General features: G+C 49.0%; 1 non-coding gene and 1 pseudogene across 1 annotated transcript; one reads left to right on the forward strand and one right to left on the reverse strand.

Moving 5' to 3' along the window:
• Positions 1 to 2,143: 2,143 nt before the first annotated feature.
• On the reverse strand, positions 2,144 to 3,402 carry LOC149366213 (uncharacterized; annotated as a pseudogene).
• An 11,413-nt stretch (positions 3,403 to 14,815) lies between these two features.
• TRNAI-GAU (transfer RNA isoleucine (anticodon GAU)) lies at positions 14,816 to 14,889 on the forward strand. The gene has a single exon. It is a non-coding gene; the product is annotated as a tRNA-Ile (tRNA).
• The last annotated feature ends 3,073 nt before the right edge of the window (positions 14,890 to 17,962 follow it).

A 17,962-nucleotide genomic window follows, 5' to 3' on the forward strand; every position in this document is an offset into this window, starting at 1 on the left:
CCCCTGAGGGGATTGTCAACAAGCAGTGTTGCTAAATTCATGCCTGGCGCTAAGATATAGATAAAACATTATAAGTGCTTTACGTTCTCAAACTTTTCCCAACCTGATTTTGTATCTAAGCGAGTTGCACAAATCACAGTGAAAGAGTGATGAAACGTCATTCTTACTCTGCGGCTACAATCAGCGCCAAAAGGGCACACACGAGGAGCGTTGTCGACTTCATATGAAGTTGTTGGACGTCGCCAGCCAGTAAGCAGTCCTAGCGTGGAGTTAGGAGCACCTTTCTTTGCCTTTAGAGCCTTAATATTTATATCCAAAGGTACATGCTGTTTTAAGCGCTGTAGCACTTCAGTTGTTTTGTTTTCTTTCAAGACTCACAGATGGCTTCGGAGTACATGCGTTGACATAACGAAATTATAAAGAAGAACTGTACGTTTAATGTCACGAGCTATTTACTTTTTCTTGTTAGAACTTGAAGACCAGTATGTCTTATTTTTTGTGCGCAAAGGTAGAACGTCAAATTAAAGATCACATTCCACTTCTGACGTATCTCTGCTGTGATTAATCCCCTGACAATACGTGGGTGCGCTCAAAACAACAAGTAAACAACAAGCATCTGACTGGAAAGGCCTCTCCCACGAAGTCGCATCCATTACCTGTCCATCAAGATTCTACCTAGAGTCAACGCAGCTGATGTTGGATTAAACCCAACCTCATGTTTTATCAGTAGCCCCACCCCTTATGTAATACCCCTGAATAGGGGTCCTTAAGGAAATAAACTGAACTCAACTGAAAAGGCTTACTATGTTGCGCACGAATGCATCATTGAAAAAGAACACGATATTTCTTCAGTCTTCATTTTCTCTTGTGTTTGGTTCCCATATAAAATGGGCTTCACGAAATGTGCTTCATTAGCCTCCTCAGAGTATTAGCGTGTGGTAATTCCTAAATGACTGTATTACAAGCAATGGGCCACCTTTACTGGCTTCTCGCCTCCTTATCCGCCACAGAACGCTACTGTTTTCAACATAAGAAAGCCTACGTATTTAGTCATACATCCAGATCCACCGGAAGACAAAAACTGCGGCAGTGCTGCCGCCAAGAGCTCTGATGAGCGGACCAAACTGATCAATTACGAAAGTACAAATGACGTTGACCATAACGTTGATAATCATCACTACGATTTATGCCCTTTTGATTTTCTTTTTAATGTGGCCGGATATCCGACTCATGACTCCACAAGAACTGGAATCGAACTCGAAGTTGTGCCATACACGCGCATTGTCATTTAGTCGTCAGCAAGTAATGCTGATAAAGGTGACATGTGAACGAGTTCTTGCGGCTAGCGAATGTTTATTCGAATCCCAGAAGGGTTACCACGGGTGGCAATTTCTCTTCGGGAGGCCGTCTCACCCTACTCAAAAAACACGGCCTCGGTGCCTCTTGTTTTCGGGTAAGCATTGATTTGGGATCTGTCATCCGATTCGCGGTGGTGTCGGAGCGATATTTAGTTTAGTTTTCCGCAGAAGAAAATTCAAAGTATTTCGTTCTTCGAAGTTCAGAAAGCAACATTAAAACTTATCAATGGCATTAAACGCCTAAGTCTGGAGAGCAAATGTCAACACGAAAGAAGCTTTAAACGTTAAAGGTATACAGCGAAACCTTTTTAAATGTCATTGGAAGAAGTAGCAGTTTTTTTATAGGAGTCAGAACAGAATATTGTGCAGCAGAAAAAATGTGGAGCTGCGAATTTGGACTCTTTCCGTTCACAGGCCAAGCGGAGTTGCGACATGTCCACCAGCCGTGCGAATCTGCGTGCCGGACCATGGCGTCGTTACCTTTTTATGAAGCGCATCTAGATTTCCGTTTAAAATCGAGAAATCAGCGCCAGTGTCCATCAAAGCACCAACCTTATAGCCGTCGATAAGCACGGGTATATCCAACGAGAATCGATCTCCGAGTTCAGGAACTGCTGTCGTTGCCTTTAAATCGCGGTCGACCGCTGCTCGCGTTGTCGGGGGGTCTTGCTCGCATCGATTTCCAGCGCCCTCGCCCCCGGAGGTCGCTCTCTTCAGTTTTTCCGGCGGGGGCTTCGCGACCGTCTCTGCGCCATCCAGGAGGAGCTTTAGGGCTGTGGCGAAGGTCAGCGTGATGATGGAGACCGAGACTGCCGCTGGGTAATTGTCGCCATGCGCTGCTAGGCCACGTAGTCCTCGATATTCCGAGGTCATTGACCTAATGGTGGGCAGGGCATGTCGACGGGGAACCCCTGCAGCCCAAGCTGTCGATACGGGCACTGACGATACATATGACCAGGTTCCCCGTAGTGAAAGCACAGACGCCGCTGATTTGGGGCACGCCACAGGTCCATCTTCCGCTGGGCGGTCGTCGATTGTCGGTGTAGGTGTCGGGGTTTGTGGAAAACAGTGTGCCTTGATTGGACGGAGGAAACTGCGCTGAAGAAGGTGCAGAACGTCGCAAGGCTTCAGCATACGTTGGCCGACGGTACGCCGTGGGAAAAGGGGGCGGATCAACGGACGGGAGCGAAGGCCTAAAGGCTTGAACCTCTTCGCGGACGAGGCTAGCGAGAGAGCCGGCCGTCGGCAGGGGAGCACCGAAAAGCGTCTGGAGCTCTTCGCGGACAACGTAGTGGATCCGCTCGCAGAGATAAGGGTTAGCAACGAAGGCAGGAAACGGTTCTGTAGCCGAAGCGGCGAGTACCGGCCTGTCGTAGGCGGTACACTGCCGCAGGACCATCTTCTCGATCGTGACCGCTTCCGTGAGAAACTCAGCAACAGTCCCTGGTAGACTGCGCACGAGGCCAGCGAACAGTTGTTCTTTAACGCCGCGCTTGAGGTGGCGCACCTTTTTCTCTTCGGGCATGGCCGGGTCAGCTCGCCGGAACAGCCGGGTCACGTCCTCCACGTACATGGCTAGAGTCTCATTCGGCATTTTAATGCGAAACTGCAAAGCCCGTTCAGCCCGTTCTCGACGATCCGTGCTGATGTAGGCCTCCAGCAGGCGTAGGCGGAACTCGCGCCATGATGTTAAGGCGTCTTCTCGGCTCTCGTACCAGGTACGTGCACCATCCTCCACACTAAAGAAGACGTTTCGAAGCTTGGCGGCGTCGTCCCACTGGTTGAGCGAGGCAACCCGTTGAAACTCGACCAGCCAGTCGTCGACCACTTAGAGCTTACTGCCGTGGAATGGTTTGGGCAGTCGCGGATTCTGCAAGGTGTAGGAGGCCGCAGCTGGCATGACAGGTCGATGGGTTGGTACCTTAGCAGACTCGAAAAGGCCGTGTTCGGGATGTAGGCTTTGGTTTCAACCGCTAGCACGGTGCACAGGGGTGTCCATTAGCGAAGGACTGGAGCCCAGGGTATCCGAAGGAATATGAGACATATGCAGGGGTCTTTCCCAGCACCTCCACCAAAATATGTCTCGTAAGATAGGGCGACAGGACAGTAACCGGCAGAATACGACAGCTAGCCAGCGCGAGACACTTCAACATCGTCCTTTCATGCGGCACCTCAGAACACTAGGTTGCAATATATTTTATGACAATTTTTGAATTTTTTGTGCCTGTGGAACTTAGACAATTCGCACAACCAATCTGCAGTTGCGAAAAATTTTTATAAATGCACAAGGCAGCCATAAGCGTTCATTTATTTGCTCTGTGAACAATAAAACCTCGTTAACCTATTAGAGAGCATGCTTTCTGAAAGAATTACGACTTGTGAAGTGCTTTAAAAAAATTTCTCATGCACATTACATGCTGCCTCATCCTTAGAATATAGGAAATGATTCAGTTAAAAGCTTACGCTAGGTGAGTCCAACGGGACACCCTAACTGACACTGAAGGAAATTCCTCTAAACGAGTTAGCTGAAAGGAAAACAAGGCATCAGAGGAGCCTTTAAAACGGTGCAGCTTATGAAAGATCAACTGACACAAACGCTGTAGGGTAAACACAAACACAAATTTTGCGAACATCTCGCCAAAATGCGTTGCGATTTCAAAACGTTTGAGGCAAAACAACCACCCCAGTGCACGTAACTCGAAAGACAAGGCAAGTAATGTTTGGCAATAGGGGCGAGGGCAAACGCGTTTTTGGAGTATTCGCATCTCGCACGCATCTCAATAAGTAAGGAAACTTAAAAAAATTAGGAGTCACTTTGGCGACTAAAGTGGTGCAAGGCGAAAGCCTGAGTACAGCATTCTGCCACGAATGTGGTTGTGAATGATGATTCAAGTGCTGCCAGCGAATGACGCGTCCATTGGCTGTCTGCGTGTGTTACTGATGTGTGGTTAACATGTTAAGCTTTGCCTGTAAGAGTGGAACGCGACAGCGTCTTGCAACGCTGCCAGGGAGTCCACAGAACGCCATCGCCAATTCGGCTGTACGCCTTGCTGGACGGTAAATTTATTTTTTGAGGAAAGGAAATGTATCTCTCTCGCATATCTGGGTGGACACCTGCACCTCGCCGTAAGGGAAAGGGGGAAGATGGGAGTGAACGAAGACGCCGTATTAGCTAGACGCGCCTTTGTTCATTCCAAACCATTCAGCTGGCATTACGGAGTGGCTAGCGTGCTCGTATCGCACTCCGGAGACCCTGGTTCGATTCCCCAACTCGACCAATTTCGTTCTCGGTTTTATTGATTTATGCGGTCTAACTAGAAAGGTTAATTAGGCTATTTCATATTTATATTATTGTATTTCTATCCATCGTGTTCTGTCATTCACCTGTCAAATGCTGGAACTGTCTAGGATGTTCGACACAACGTATATGAAACGAGCAACGTCGAACTGAGTGGGGAAGTGCGTGGTGGTGGAGCGAACGCGGCTTTGTACTTATCTGTTTTTTCAGCAGCGTCTCCTTCCGCGGACGCTGTTGTCGCTGCGACGCGCGTCTTTCTTCTCTCTTCTTCTCTCTTCTGACCTATTCGTTCTCCTCTATCTTAATTAGGCTAATTGATTAATTAATCAATTAACTAAACTCAGTCCCACTTAGTTAGAGCATCACTATACGATCCCTTTCATTGGTTGCATGGTTACTAGCGAAAGTACAATTAGCCCCATTTGAAATTCGCGCACTGTGACGTCACGAGCATTTCGACCAATTGAAAAGCGTGACATTTTCTGTCGACAACTCCTGCTTACAACGATGAGGCATTAAAGGCTTCCGCCTTAAAAGTTACCAAGTCAGTGTTAGTTAACCGCACCACTAGTTAGGACGTCTTACTTTGCAGTATTCTGCTGCGCTACACCGTTGAAAATAGTTTGCCACAAAAAGCGAGCTTCAAACACAAAAATTCTGTTTTTAAAAAGTGCACATCTTCTGAGAACACCTCGTATATCGGAATGTAAGCGAAAACTAGGCGGCAGAGTAGGTGTGTTTGTTCGGGACGTTTCTCAGTTGCTATCGCATTGAACTCTTCAGGGTAGGTAAGTATGGTTTAAGTATCTATACGAAAGAAACTAACAGCCTATCTAAACCCGAGGAAGGAGAGGGGGGAAGACACCTTTGGGGGGTAATTATAGGCAAAGTCAGAGATATGTCGCAGGATCGTTTCGGTAGATTAGGTTTAGGGGGTTTAACATCCCAAAGCGACTCAGGCTATGAGAGACGCCGTAGTGAGGGACTACGGAAATTTCTACCACCGGGCTTATTAAACGTGCGCTGACACCGCACAGCACACGTGGTAGAAATTTCCTGAGCCCTTCACTATACATATACAGGGTGTTTCACCTAGGACTTTCTGCAATTTTTAAAAATAAGCTATTTGAATTAGATGCGCGCTTTTTCTGGCATAGCATTGTCAGTGGTGTAGTACATCTTAATTCAACTGAGACGTGCTAACTAGCAGGCTTGTTAACCAATATTTAATAGTTAACTTTTAAACTATTACCGTTGGGCTCCTTAATTATTGAGAGGCATATAGCCCACCGTAAGTAATGGCCATATCCGTTTTTAGAATTTCGAGAACGCGATTATCCTCGGCGCTGTGGCCCAACAAATTTTGGCTATTTCGACGAGTTAGGTTCACTGGAGAGGTTGCTTTGCCTGCAAGCTTCTCAAACCGCATGTATTTTGGCGCGATGTAGGCGAAATTTGTTGGGCCACAGCGCCGAGGATAATCACGTTCTCGAAATTCTAACAACGGATATGGACATTACTTACGGTGGGCTGCGTGCCTCTCAATAATTAAGGAGCCCAATGGTAATAGTTTAAAAGTTAACTATTAAATATTGGTTAACAAGCCTCCTAGTTAGCACGTCTTAGTTGAATTATGATGTACTACACCACTGACAATGCTATGCCAGAAAAAGCGCGCATCTAATTGAAATAGCTTATTTTTAAAAATTGCAGAAAGTCCTAGGTGAAACACCCTGTATATGTGTATATATTGCCACGCGCCTAACGCGCCGCGCGGCCTCCGCGCTGAATCGAAGACGACGACGAAGCGGCGGTGGACTCTCGCGGCGCGCTGGTTCTGTTTGGTGTCGTGGAAGCTGGCTCTATAATTAAAAGAAGGCTCCCGCTCCTAGTCTTGGGTTCTTGCCGACGCCTACCTTCGCGGCTCCTCTGGTCGTGACAATATATATATATATATATATATATATATATATATATATATATATATATGTATATATATATATATATATATATATATATAAACGTACTTGGTTGCTAGGCGTCGACTAGCTATAAATGTTTACCTAAATAAGGCATTTCTGAATTTCGCATATATATATATATATATATATATATATATATATATATATATATATATATATATATATATATATATATATATATATATATATATATAAGAGAAGCCAACAGCCACAGAAACGAAGGAACATAGCGGATTTCATTTTATTTGATTTATTTTGAGGTGCTGATTGATAAAGAATATTACTGAATATGTTATCGATTAAAGATAATTGATCAGAAAAGCAGAAAAAACAACCACATGCCGCAAGTGGGAACCGAACCCACAACCTCCGAATTACGCGTCCGGTGCGCTACCAACTGAGCTACGGCAACGGCTATCAGATCTTCTGCTTTTGGGGGTATTTATGTTTACAAGTGACGTAAACTTGAGAGTGTTCATCAGCGCCACCCACGTTCATAAGCGGCGGACGTAGGACGTCCTGAGTTTCTATGACATCAAGGAGGCCCTCGCTAAGCAATTAAGCAGACGAGAATAAATATATATATATTCTTGCAAAAATGTTGACAGAACAACCAATCGCTGCCAGTGTATCCTATCATGGGGCATTGCACGTTCTGGAATGTGCAATAATTTTTGGGTTCCGGCGGCTGTCTCCACCTACGCCTTTAGGTGTGGCCACGTTACGTGTACGCTAACCTCTCCATTTGCTGTCAGTGCAGATTTTAACCACAGCGGCGGTCGTGGGACGGTGATTGCTACCGCATGTGTTTGTGAAATGTAATTTAACCGGAGGATGCTTACTGCGCTGCAAAAGCCCTCACATGCTGACTATGGATTCAACACGGCCAGAACCTCGGACAGAGTTGCGCTATTAACCAGAAGAGGATAATGAAAAGTGATACTCCTTTCAACTTGTTAGGGCCAAATAAAATCTGCGTTTTTTACACAAGATGGTCTGGTCAGTTTTTTTCTTCTTATACCCGACATTGGTCTCTGACAGCATTGAAATGTTTCACTTCCAATCAGTTTTCAGCTTTTCAGCGTTGTCTTCGAGATCTGTGCTCCTGCAAATGCTTTGGAGCCTTCACTATTGTTGCGCTCCTCAACGCGACGTGCGTCATCGGAGCCTGAGAAGACTGCGAGCTCCCCTTCGAATGCGCCGGCTGCGGTCAAGGGTAGACGCAAGCAGCTGGGCCAGCCGCACATTCCGGCGAGCGTCGCTGCGACTCTGTTTATTCGAGAGGGGGTGTTGTGGTGTTGTGGTGCGCGCCTTGCAGTTCGTCTGGGCCGGCAGCGCTTCCCGCGAACCTTGGAGCGTCGGCGGCGTCGACACGCATGGCTCAAGTGGTTCAAGTGCATCTTGCTGCGGCCGTTTACGCTCTTCGACGAAACGTGTGCGGCCCGGGCGTAAGGCGACGACGCGCTCTCCGCGTGGCGGCGAGTGCGATGAACAATAGCTTCCGGCGGCGGGATTTCCCACGTGAGAGGCGGGTAGGACCTCGCTCCCCGGAATGCGAATCTCGCGCGTCTCTGACACTGGCGCACGGGATGCAAGCCGCCGACTCCGAACGCTGAAGCGCATCTCTCTGCGGCCGTTTACGATCTTCGAAGCAACCTACGCCGCCCGGACGTCAGGCGACGCCGTGTTCTCCACGCGGCGGCAAGTGCGATCAACAACAGCTTCCGGCGGCGGGACTTCGCGCTTGAGATGAGCGGCGGGTAACAAGAACTCCGTTCCTTGGGATGCAAAAATCGCCCGTCTTCGGCAGTGGTCCGCGGGATGCGAGCCGTGGACTCCGAACACTGCGTAGTGCGTGACGACCGCGGGAGAGTGCGAAGAGAGTCGTGATTGGTGCAGTGCGTGCAGTTGCGAGCAGAAACTGTGACGAAACGTTTGGTTCCGCCCAGATGTATCAACCTCACGCCTGATTGGCGAGGTTGGATGTTCTTTGTCTGGCCAGGCTATTTAATCGCTGGTCTTGGTGTTTTAAAGAGGATAGAGATCGAGATGCAATAAACGATTGAAACTGTTGGTCGGGCGTCCTAGCAGTCCTCCAAGGTGCCCGGCAGGCACACCCCAACAGACCGCCGGTCAGCGAGTTCGAGCACGGCGGGTGATGGAAGGACCTCTTCGAAGGCCTGAAGCTCAACAGACCGTCGCCTCTTGAGACGAGCACGGCGGGTGAGAGCCTGGGAAGCGGCTTCGAACTATAACTGGCGCAGTCGACAGGATCTGCTGTGGCAGAACTGGAGTCTGCGGGAACGACGACAACACCGGACCTCGACAGCCGCCTGGAAGGCCGAATCAAGGCGAGACAAGATGAGACACGCCAACGGACGCTGCGGTGATCAGGCGAGTACCGCTTTGGCGTCTGTGGGCGTATGCAGTGCCACGGCCCTGGGTTTTTAGAAGCGATAGCGCTAAGCAAGGGGCCAATATGGAAGAAGGGGACCCGACTGAAGAGTTCTCAGCCGCGGGCAAGACAGGCGAGAGCGATCTAGACGCCTCACTAGTAGCGACGTCGGAGCAGCTCGCATTGCTGCAGTTGCAATTGAAGAATGTAGAAGAGCAGACGGACAATCAGAAATTGATTCTAGAAACAGAGCGATTGCGCGGATGCAGAGCACGGAGGCTAGCAATAGCGGGAGCACCGCAGCAATGAACACCGGCGCAGACGAAGATAGGAGGCTAAAATATGCCAGCCTATTGAAGGGCGTCTTGGCACCTATGCCGAGTCACGAGCGGTTAGTGCCTGGATGGTTTGAGGAGGTGGAAGCTACCTTATACTCATACGACGTCCCGACCGAGTGGTGGGCCGGACTGGTGTTACCGAGGCTGAGCGAAAAGGCGCGGGGGTCCTCGTGCGGTTGTCAGCAGAGGAAAGGAAAAATTTTGCCTCTCTGAAAGATAAAATTCTTAATGGCCTGAGACTGTCAGCTGCAGAATACAAGAGACTATTCTCGTCAAGCAGCAAGGCAGCCGGCGAAACGTAGCACTTCTCACTTCTCTGGCAGCACTTCTCTGTCCGACTGGAGAATTACCTCGACTGTTACCTAGACAGCTGTAAAGTGTGCACGATGGCGAACTTCAAGCAACTGACGGTGCCAGACCGACTGAAGGTATGCTTAGGCGCCAATGCGAGGGCATACGTTGCCCTGAATGAGAAAAAGGGATTCCTTAAACCTAGCGACCTTGTCGAGCTCGCAGAGAACTTCGAAGAAAGTCGGAAGTATAGATCATCAGTAGGATCAGCTCCGGGGCAACGGGAAAACACTCTGCCGAGAAGCGGTCCGCTACGTTGTTTCAATCGGGAGGCAGCACAGTTGAGGGGCGTCCTGGGCCGACAGTGCTACCGGTGCCACGAGAGGGGCCACTTTTCATGGGAATGCCCTAGAAGAGGAATGGCCGCAGCACAAGAGGGAAGCAGCAGTCGCAAAGGCGAGAGGCAGATTGTTGCTCGTGTAGGCGTTCCATTTATTGAGCAGCGCGAAGCGGAGGCTACTAGGCGACACAAAGAAACAGGTGAAGAAAAGACTATCGCAATAGAAAGCGCGGGTCAGGAGCTCAGGGCCTTGGTTGACTCAAGTGCCGACGTGACGGTCGTTCGTAAGTCGCTGTGCTGGGAGTATGAAAGCGCGGGGTCAACACTGAAGCTGACAGGAGCGTTTGGAAGTCAGGTAGTCGCCTAACTAGCTTACGTGCCATTGAAGGCAATTGAAGGTGCACCCCTAGTGTCGTTCAATCCCTCTGGACGTGGAGTGCTGTGTGCTCTTACTGATGAGCTAGTCGCAGGCGTAGACGCCCTGATTACGCCAGGTGACTATGAGGAGCTCCTCGGGGAGAGAGTAGCAAGTCATTCAGGCGGGATAAGAGCGGAGGAATTAACCACCGACGAACAAGAGAGGCCGGATACGAGCCTTCGTGGCGATGATAAAATAGCGTTCGCCGTAGAGGCTGAGCCCGCTATCAGCCAAACCGAAACGAGCCAGACGGCGAGGCAGCAGTTCCGCAACGCACAGCTCGCTGAAGAATCTCTAAGCGAGTCTTGGGCGCAGGCAAAAGAGGGCTCACATGGCATGCTTATACAGGACGAGTTGCTTTTCCACCGAGAGCCAGTTGCCGGACGCCAGTGTTGTCAGTTGGTGCTGCCATCAGAACGGCGCTCGGAGGTCTTAAGGTTGGCGCATGATTAGGTGTGGGCAGGGCAGCTGCGTGAACGAAAAACACTGCAGCGCATAAAGGGGTCGTTCTACTGGCCAAGCATAGCGAGAGATGTGAAGCAATACGGCCGCACGTGCCGCTCGTGCAAGGTGCAGGCCCCTGCGCGCACTCTCGACCGAGTGCCAATCATGCCCCTGTCTAGACCAGACAGTGCGTTTCAAGTTGTCAGCATCGATTGCATAGGGCCAATTGCACCACCATCCATGCGCGGGCACCGTTACGCGCTGTGCGTGGTCGATGTAAACACCCGGTGGCCTGAGGTAGTTTGCTTGCGGGCGCTGACGGCGAGGGCAACGTGCGAGGCGTTGCTACAGATCTTTGCAAGAATGAGTGTGCCGGAAACGGTGTGCTCTGATCAGGGCACAAACTTCACGGCTCAGTTGACTAGGGAGCTGCTGTGCAGGTTAGCAGCATGCCCGAGATTCTCCGCGCCTGACCACCCACAAAGCAACGGACTGGTCGAGCGGTGGAACGGGCCTTTCAAGTCCATGCTGTTCCATATTGTTGAGGAGCACGGCAGGGATTGGGATCGATTTGTCCCGTTCCTGCTATGGGCGTACAGAGAGGTGCCTAACGAAACGACGGGCCGCTCTCCGTTCGAGCTAATGTATGGGAGGGTGCCAGTGGGGCCACTCTCCATTTTGCAAAAGACATGGAGCGGAGACTGGTCCGTCCCCGACTCTTTAACAATTCCAGCCGAGGAATACCTTTTGAAGCTACGGAATAAGTTATCTGAGGTAAATGCGAGAGCCGGCGGCCGCTGTGACGAGGCGCAGAGGGCTTTCCAAAGCATTAAAGAGTGTTTGGGGCGCGCAACATCCCTCTAAGCACCAGACCCTAACAAGGAATTTATCCTAGCCTCCGATGCCTCTGATTACGCCGTAGGAGCATGTCTCGCACAGTGCGACGGCGAAGGGAGGGAATGCCCGATCGCCTTCCTAAGCAGGAAACTCAGTCCGACCCAGATTCGGTGGGCCACAATCGAGAAGGAGGCCCACACAATCATCTGGGCGCCGACTAAGCTTGAGGCTTGGTTGTTTGGTGCACAGGTACGGGTGGTGACGGATCATAATCCGCTTAAGTATCTCACTTTTACCAGCCCGCACAGTGCCAAGCTAACTCGCTGGGCTCTAGCTCTGCAAAGGTTCAATCTGACAATTGAACACAAAAGAGGAACCCAAAATGCTAACGCCGATGCTATTTCAAGGCTCATGGCTGCCAACTGACGGGGCTTCACCAGGGGCCGAGGTAACATGCTTTGGAAACTCTGACGGGGCTTTGTCATTGTGTGTGTTTGCGGGGGCCGGGTGGGTATTATGCCTGACGCCTCTCCGTCTCGTTGTTTTCCTTATTGATGGTGTGGCTGCATTCTGAAGGCTATGCAGCACACTTGGCGGGAAGATGTTGCGCTCCTCAACGCGACGTGCGTCATCGGAGCCTGAGAAGACTGCGAGCTCCCCTTCGAATGCGCCGGCTGCGGTCAAGGGTAGACGCAAGCAGCTGGGCCAGCGGCACATTCCAGCGAGCGTCGCTGCGACTCTGTTTATTCGAGAGCGGTTTTTGTGGTGTTGTGGTGCGCGCCTTGCAGTTCGTCTGGGCCGGCAGCGCTTCCCGCGAACCTTGGAGCGTCGGCGGCGTCGACACGCATGGCTCAAGTGGTTCAAGTGCATCTTGCTGCGGCTGTTTACGCTCTTCGACGCAACGTGTGCGGCCCGGACGTAAGGCGACGACGTGCTCTCCGCGTGGCGGCGAGTGCGATCAACAACAGCTTCCGGCGGCGGGGCTTCGCGCTTGAGATGAGCGGCGGGTAACAAGAACCCCGTTCCTTGGGATGCAAGAATCGCCTGTCTTCGGCAGTGGTGCGCGGGATGCGAGCCGCGGACTCCGAACATTGCGTAGTGCGTGACGACCGCGGGAGAGTGCGAAGAGGGTCGTGATTGGTGCAGTCCGTGCGGTTGCGAGGAGAAACTGCGACGAAACGTTTGGTTCCGCCCAGATGTCTTTGTCTGGCCAGGCTATTTAATCGCTGGTCTTGGTGTTTTAAAGAGGATAGAGATCGAGATGCAATAAACGATTGAAACTGTTGGTCGGGCGTCCTAGCAGTCCTCCAAGGTGCCCGGCAGCCACACCCCAACAGACCGCCGGTCAGCGAGTTCGAGCACGGCGGGTGAGGGAAGGACCTCTTCGAAGGCCTGAAGCTCAACAGACCGTCGCCTCTTGAGACGAGCACGGCGGGTGAGAGCCTGGGAAGCGGCTTCGAACAATAACTACTATCTTTAAGGCTTCAGGTTGACCTGACAGCGAACAAAGCGGGGAGTGCCCCGGCCGCCTGTTATTGGTAAAGCGAACGGAAGGTTTTTCTCGGTGAAGAGCAGAGAGCACAATGGCACATCAAAAGTTCATCGCCGTTGACGCAGCACATTCCAAAAAAGTGTTTTTTTTTTTAATTTAAGTTGACCGAATGAAAGATGTATTTTCCATTTAAAATGTCAAACTCTATCGGCTACACTCAGGAAAAAAAAGCGACATCAAAAAAGTGGTCGCTGAATTTCATGGAATTTTTGTCGCAGTACTCATCATTAAAAACCGCCTAAACAGAAAAAAAGGCGAAGGAAAAAATTGGCTTCCTCGGATAACCCATACTGTGACATTTCAGCAGTCATTTTTTCAGCGCACTGCACGAGACTGGAATGACCTGCCCACCGAACTTGCCATTATCATCAACCCATTAGAATTCAAGCGGAGCATCGCCAACCTTTCATCTTAACATTTTTTACCATTGTTTGACAGATAACGTCCACTCCCTCATGTAATGTCTCAACCGAGACCTTTGAGGAAATAAATAAATAAATAACATGTGGTCCGTCAGCCCCTTCTAAAAAGAAAGCGTGCTTCGCAACACCTCCGGGTCGTTACCACACTTTGCCTGGTTGACCCTGCTGTCTGTAGCGAGGACCCGCCTTTCAAGTGTGGGTAGTCAGCGGCCACTTAAAGCGTTAAGAAACTTTCCATTCCAGTACTTTCGGGGCAGAACAAAAATTTTTTGCGTCCTATCGCAGCAATCAGAAAAGGTTGCAAGGAAATATTTGTTTTCATTCGCACGTGGTACTTATGCTATGTATGAGGCCATGTACAATTGTTATTCGGCCTTAATTCGTAAACACTTTGATTTCAGCGCCGCATACAAAAATGAAGCAGGGAATAACTGCAGAATGTACATTAGAATGGAAAGAACACTTCAGAAAACACTTTTCCAGAATTTATCGTCCGGCCGTTGCGTGAAACAAATAACGTGCGTTATTGCAGAGGAGATAACTACCTTTTAGTATCATTTAACTCACGCGTATAGTGCAAAGCGTGCAATTCGTGTGCGCTTCATCGATCATAAAGATCTGCTAAACACATTCAAAAATTTTTTAACCTTAATGCCAGCGGCTGAGTCTGGCTTAAGATATGCAGGTATTTCAAGAAGCAGCATATTTCAAAAACGGGCTGACCTTTGGTCTGAATTTGATTTGAAGAACTCGATTAGGACTCTAGCATTTCGCATAAATGTCGATATCTTTTTTGACGCACACAAAAAGAAATGGCTGGGTTTTAACGCAGTCAAAACGGAAAAGGTCGCGCGAAAGGTTTTCCGCACGGATAGAAATTGGTAAAGAAGACGACGTGCACAGCACAAGAGTGTGTTGCAGTTTAATACCAGGCATGATCGGCTGCGGCGATAGCAGCGTGCTCTCCTGCTCTGGCCATCGACGAATAAATTTGTTCGCGCCGCCGCGAGTACGAAACCCAGTTGCGGCTGATATTTCATTGCAAAAATCTTCAGGAGTACTGTCATCGCGAAACTTAGAAGTTAGCTATAATGGCGCACATTGTCGTCAAAGTGTAGTCTTAATTTGAGCAATCAGCCCCGCCGCGGTGGCTCAGTGGTTACGGCGCTCGGCTGATGACCCGAAAGACGCGGGTTCGATCCCCGCCGCGGCGGTAGGATTTCAATGGAGGCAAAATTCTAGAGGCCCGTGTGCTGTGCGATGTCAGTGCACGTTAATGAACCCCAGGTGCTAGAAATTTCCGGAGCCCTTCACTACGGCGTCCCTCATGGCCTGAGTTGCTTTGGGATGTTAAACCCCAGTCAACCAACCAATTATTTCTTCTCGATCTCTCTTTTTTTGCATTCATCCTACTAAGATATTGCCGCAAATCTTTGTAGTGATGCTTTTTTTTTTTCGATTCTTCAAAGCACGCGGCAAGCCGCTTTATCGTTTTTTGGGGGGCGATGAAAGGCGCGCCAAGATTTATCTCGACAGATCGCTTCAAGGCGGAGCCGATTCTACGTTTCCGCAGAGCGTTACCGTAACTTTCCATGCTTTATCTCGAAAGTACGCCATCGGTATTAAAATGAGCACAGAAGAGAGCGGCAGGCATTCGGTTCGATGACCGCCGAGAACGCTTGTTGCTACGCGGCCGCCGATCATTCAGTTCTTTGCGGGTGCAAGTCGGCCCAAAGAAAGAGTTTTTAAAAGCCATTTTCGCTGTCTTCCCGCTCTCCGGACTGCAGGGCCACTACGTGACAATGTTGCATGTGCACTTCTGCTTTCGCATTTTTTGCCTGTTCTACTAAACTATTCAAATAACGACGAATAACTGAGTGTTTTAAGCATCCAAATCGACTACCAATTACGTTATCTCCCCCTAATTCCCTACTCAATTCAAAACTTTTTACCGTGAAAGTCTTCTCTTTGGCAGCTCTCGGGCTCAGTGAGCACATAGGCAGAAGTGGCATGCTGGCCGAAATGAGGAGCATAATCGCATTTCAGACGTCCTATCTGTGTACCACAAGCACACTCAGCAGTTCTAGAATTGCGGCCACACCAAGTCTAACTATCACTAAAGGGGCTATGTCTAAGAAATGCAAACGACAGTTTGACGCAAGCTCTTTATCAAACGAGATCGCCAGCCACAGCACCTAGAAACTCGATACAAAATTTGAATTACAACTGGCTGGTTATTGTGTGACTAAGAAAGAATTTGTATGTTTTTCGCGTGACTCGTTCGAGGAACACGAAAAAATACGTTCAGCTTCTGAAATCGACGGAAGATTTAGGGGCCCCGCTGATATCGTGCACGTGATGCGGAAGCCGCAAGAAAAAACATGTTCGATTTGCGTAATGTGGGCGGAAATGGAAATGTGGGCGGAATATTATTAATGAGCGTGTCGACGTACCGAGACAGATTTTCCGTGACACAGCCGACACCGGAAACAATGGGCCTACCTGGAATCTTCTCTTTATGAATTTTAGGTAACAAGTAGAATCTACCGGCTACCGGGCTTAGGGGGGACGATTGAGCGAAACGCGCTTTCTGTAATTTGGTTGTCCTTATAGAGGTCCAGCAAAGTGTCCTTAAGAATATTTTTGAAGTGATCTTTGGGGTCATACTCCACAGGGTGATAGAAAGATTCGTCTGTTAGCTGCCTATGTGCCTCTGCAACATAATCGCTTTTGTTCGTTATTACCACAGCACCACCCTTGTCAGCCGGCTTAATGATGATATCGCTTCGAGACGCTAACTGCTCCATCGCTTTTACCTAAAATTCTTAAAGAGAAGATTCCAGGTAGGCCCATTGTTTCCGGTGTCGGCTGTGTCACGGAAAATCTGTCTCGGTACGTCGACACGCTCATTAATAATATTCCGCCCACATTTCCGTCTTACATAAAAGACACAACGCACTTCCTTTCTGACGTCATCGACCTGACTATTCCTCCGGAATCATTGCTCGTCACGCTCGACGTCACATCGCTCTACACGAACATTCCGCATGAAGATGGTATCCGGGCCGCAGTGACTGCCTATAATGAAGCTAGCATAGAAAAAACACTAGATAGTTGTACATTGGCCACCTTCCCGAAACTTATATTGCAGTTAAATAATTTTGAATTGGAAGACTAAAATTACGTCCAGACGAGTGGTACTTCAATGGGTACCCGTATATAGGCCAAAATTATGCAAACATATTTATGGGGATGCTTGAAAAAGAATCTTTGGAAAGCCGGTCTTTAGTACCATTTTGCTATAGGCGTTACATCGATGATATTTTTTTCATTTGGCCCCATGGCGAAGCCGAACTCCTTCCATTGATTGCCGATTTCAACAGCGTGCATCCTTCGATATCATTTTCCCATACGTATTCTATATCCACAATCAATTTTCTTGACGTCACAGACTCACTTCACGAAGACCGCTTAACTACAACAGTGTACCATAAACCTACTGACCGCCAACAGTATCTGCACTTCGACACTAGCCATGTCAAGCATGTTAAAACCAGCATCCCCTACAGTCAAGTGGTCCGCTTCAAACGCATCTGCTCGGAGCAATCTAATTTTGAACGCAACTGCGCTACACTTCGTAACTCGCTGACTAAGCACAATTACCCACCACAACTGATAGAGGACGCCATTAAGTATGCTGATACACTACACCTAACGAGTCTACTTGCCAAAGATAAACCAACAGTTCAGCACTTTCATACCGACCTGGTCTTGACCCATTCTGCAGCTGCTCCAAAAGTTTCAACAATCCTAAATAAGCACTATAATATTCTTATGCACAGTGATCGAATGAAGAACATATTTTTAGAGCCACCCAAAGTAGTTTACAGAAGGTCAAAAAACCTACGCGATATACTAACATCGTCAAAGACCAATTCCCCCGAACCCATAGGCTGCCATCCATGTAACAAGAGTCGCTACTACCAGCCCGTTGTTAGAACCGTTATAAATGCCTTCTGTGTCGGCTTGTGTCCTTCGCCTGGTTTTCAAGCGGATCTCGTCACATTAAAACAAATTACGAAATTTTCTCTTTGTAGGCTCTCGCTATAACACTGAGTACGCAACCAGGGACTATGACCTAACACCACGATGCGATAGCCCATATATATAAACTCACTGTGAAACGATAGTGAGCAAATATTGCATCATGCAGACAGGAGCTAATGCATACAGCCCTTTCTGTTTCGTGCCTGTCTATTCTAGGATGACTCAATTAATTCTTTTAGA

The sequence above is a fragment of the Amblyomma mixtum genome, chromosome 1, assembly GCF_055824585.1.
Source record: "Amblyomma mixtum isolate Tamu chromosome 1, ASM5582458v1, whole genome shotgun sequence".
In the NCBI taxonomy this organism is placed as follows: domain Eukaryota; kingdom Metazoa; phylum Arthropoda; class Arachnida; order Ixodida; family Ixodidae; genus Amblyomma; species Amblyomma mixtum.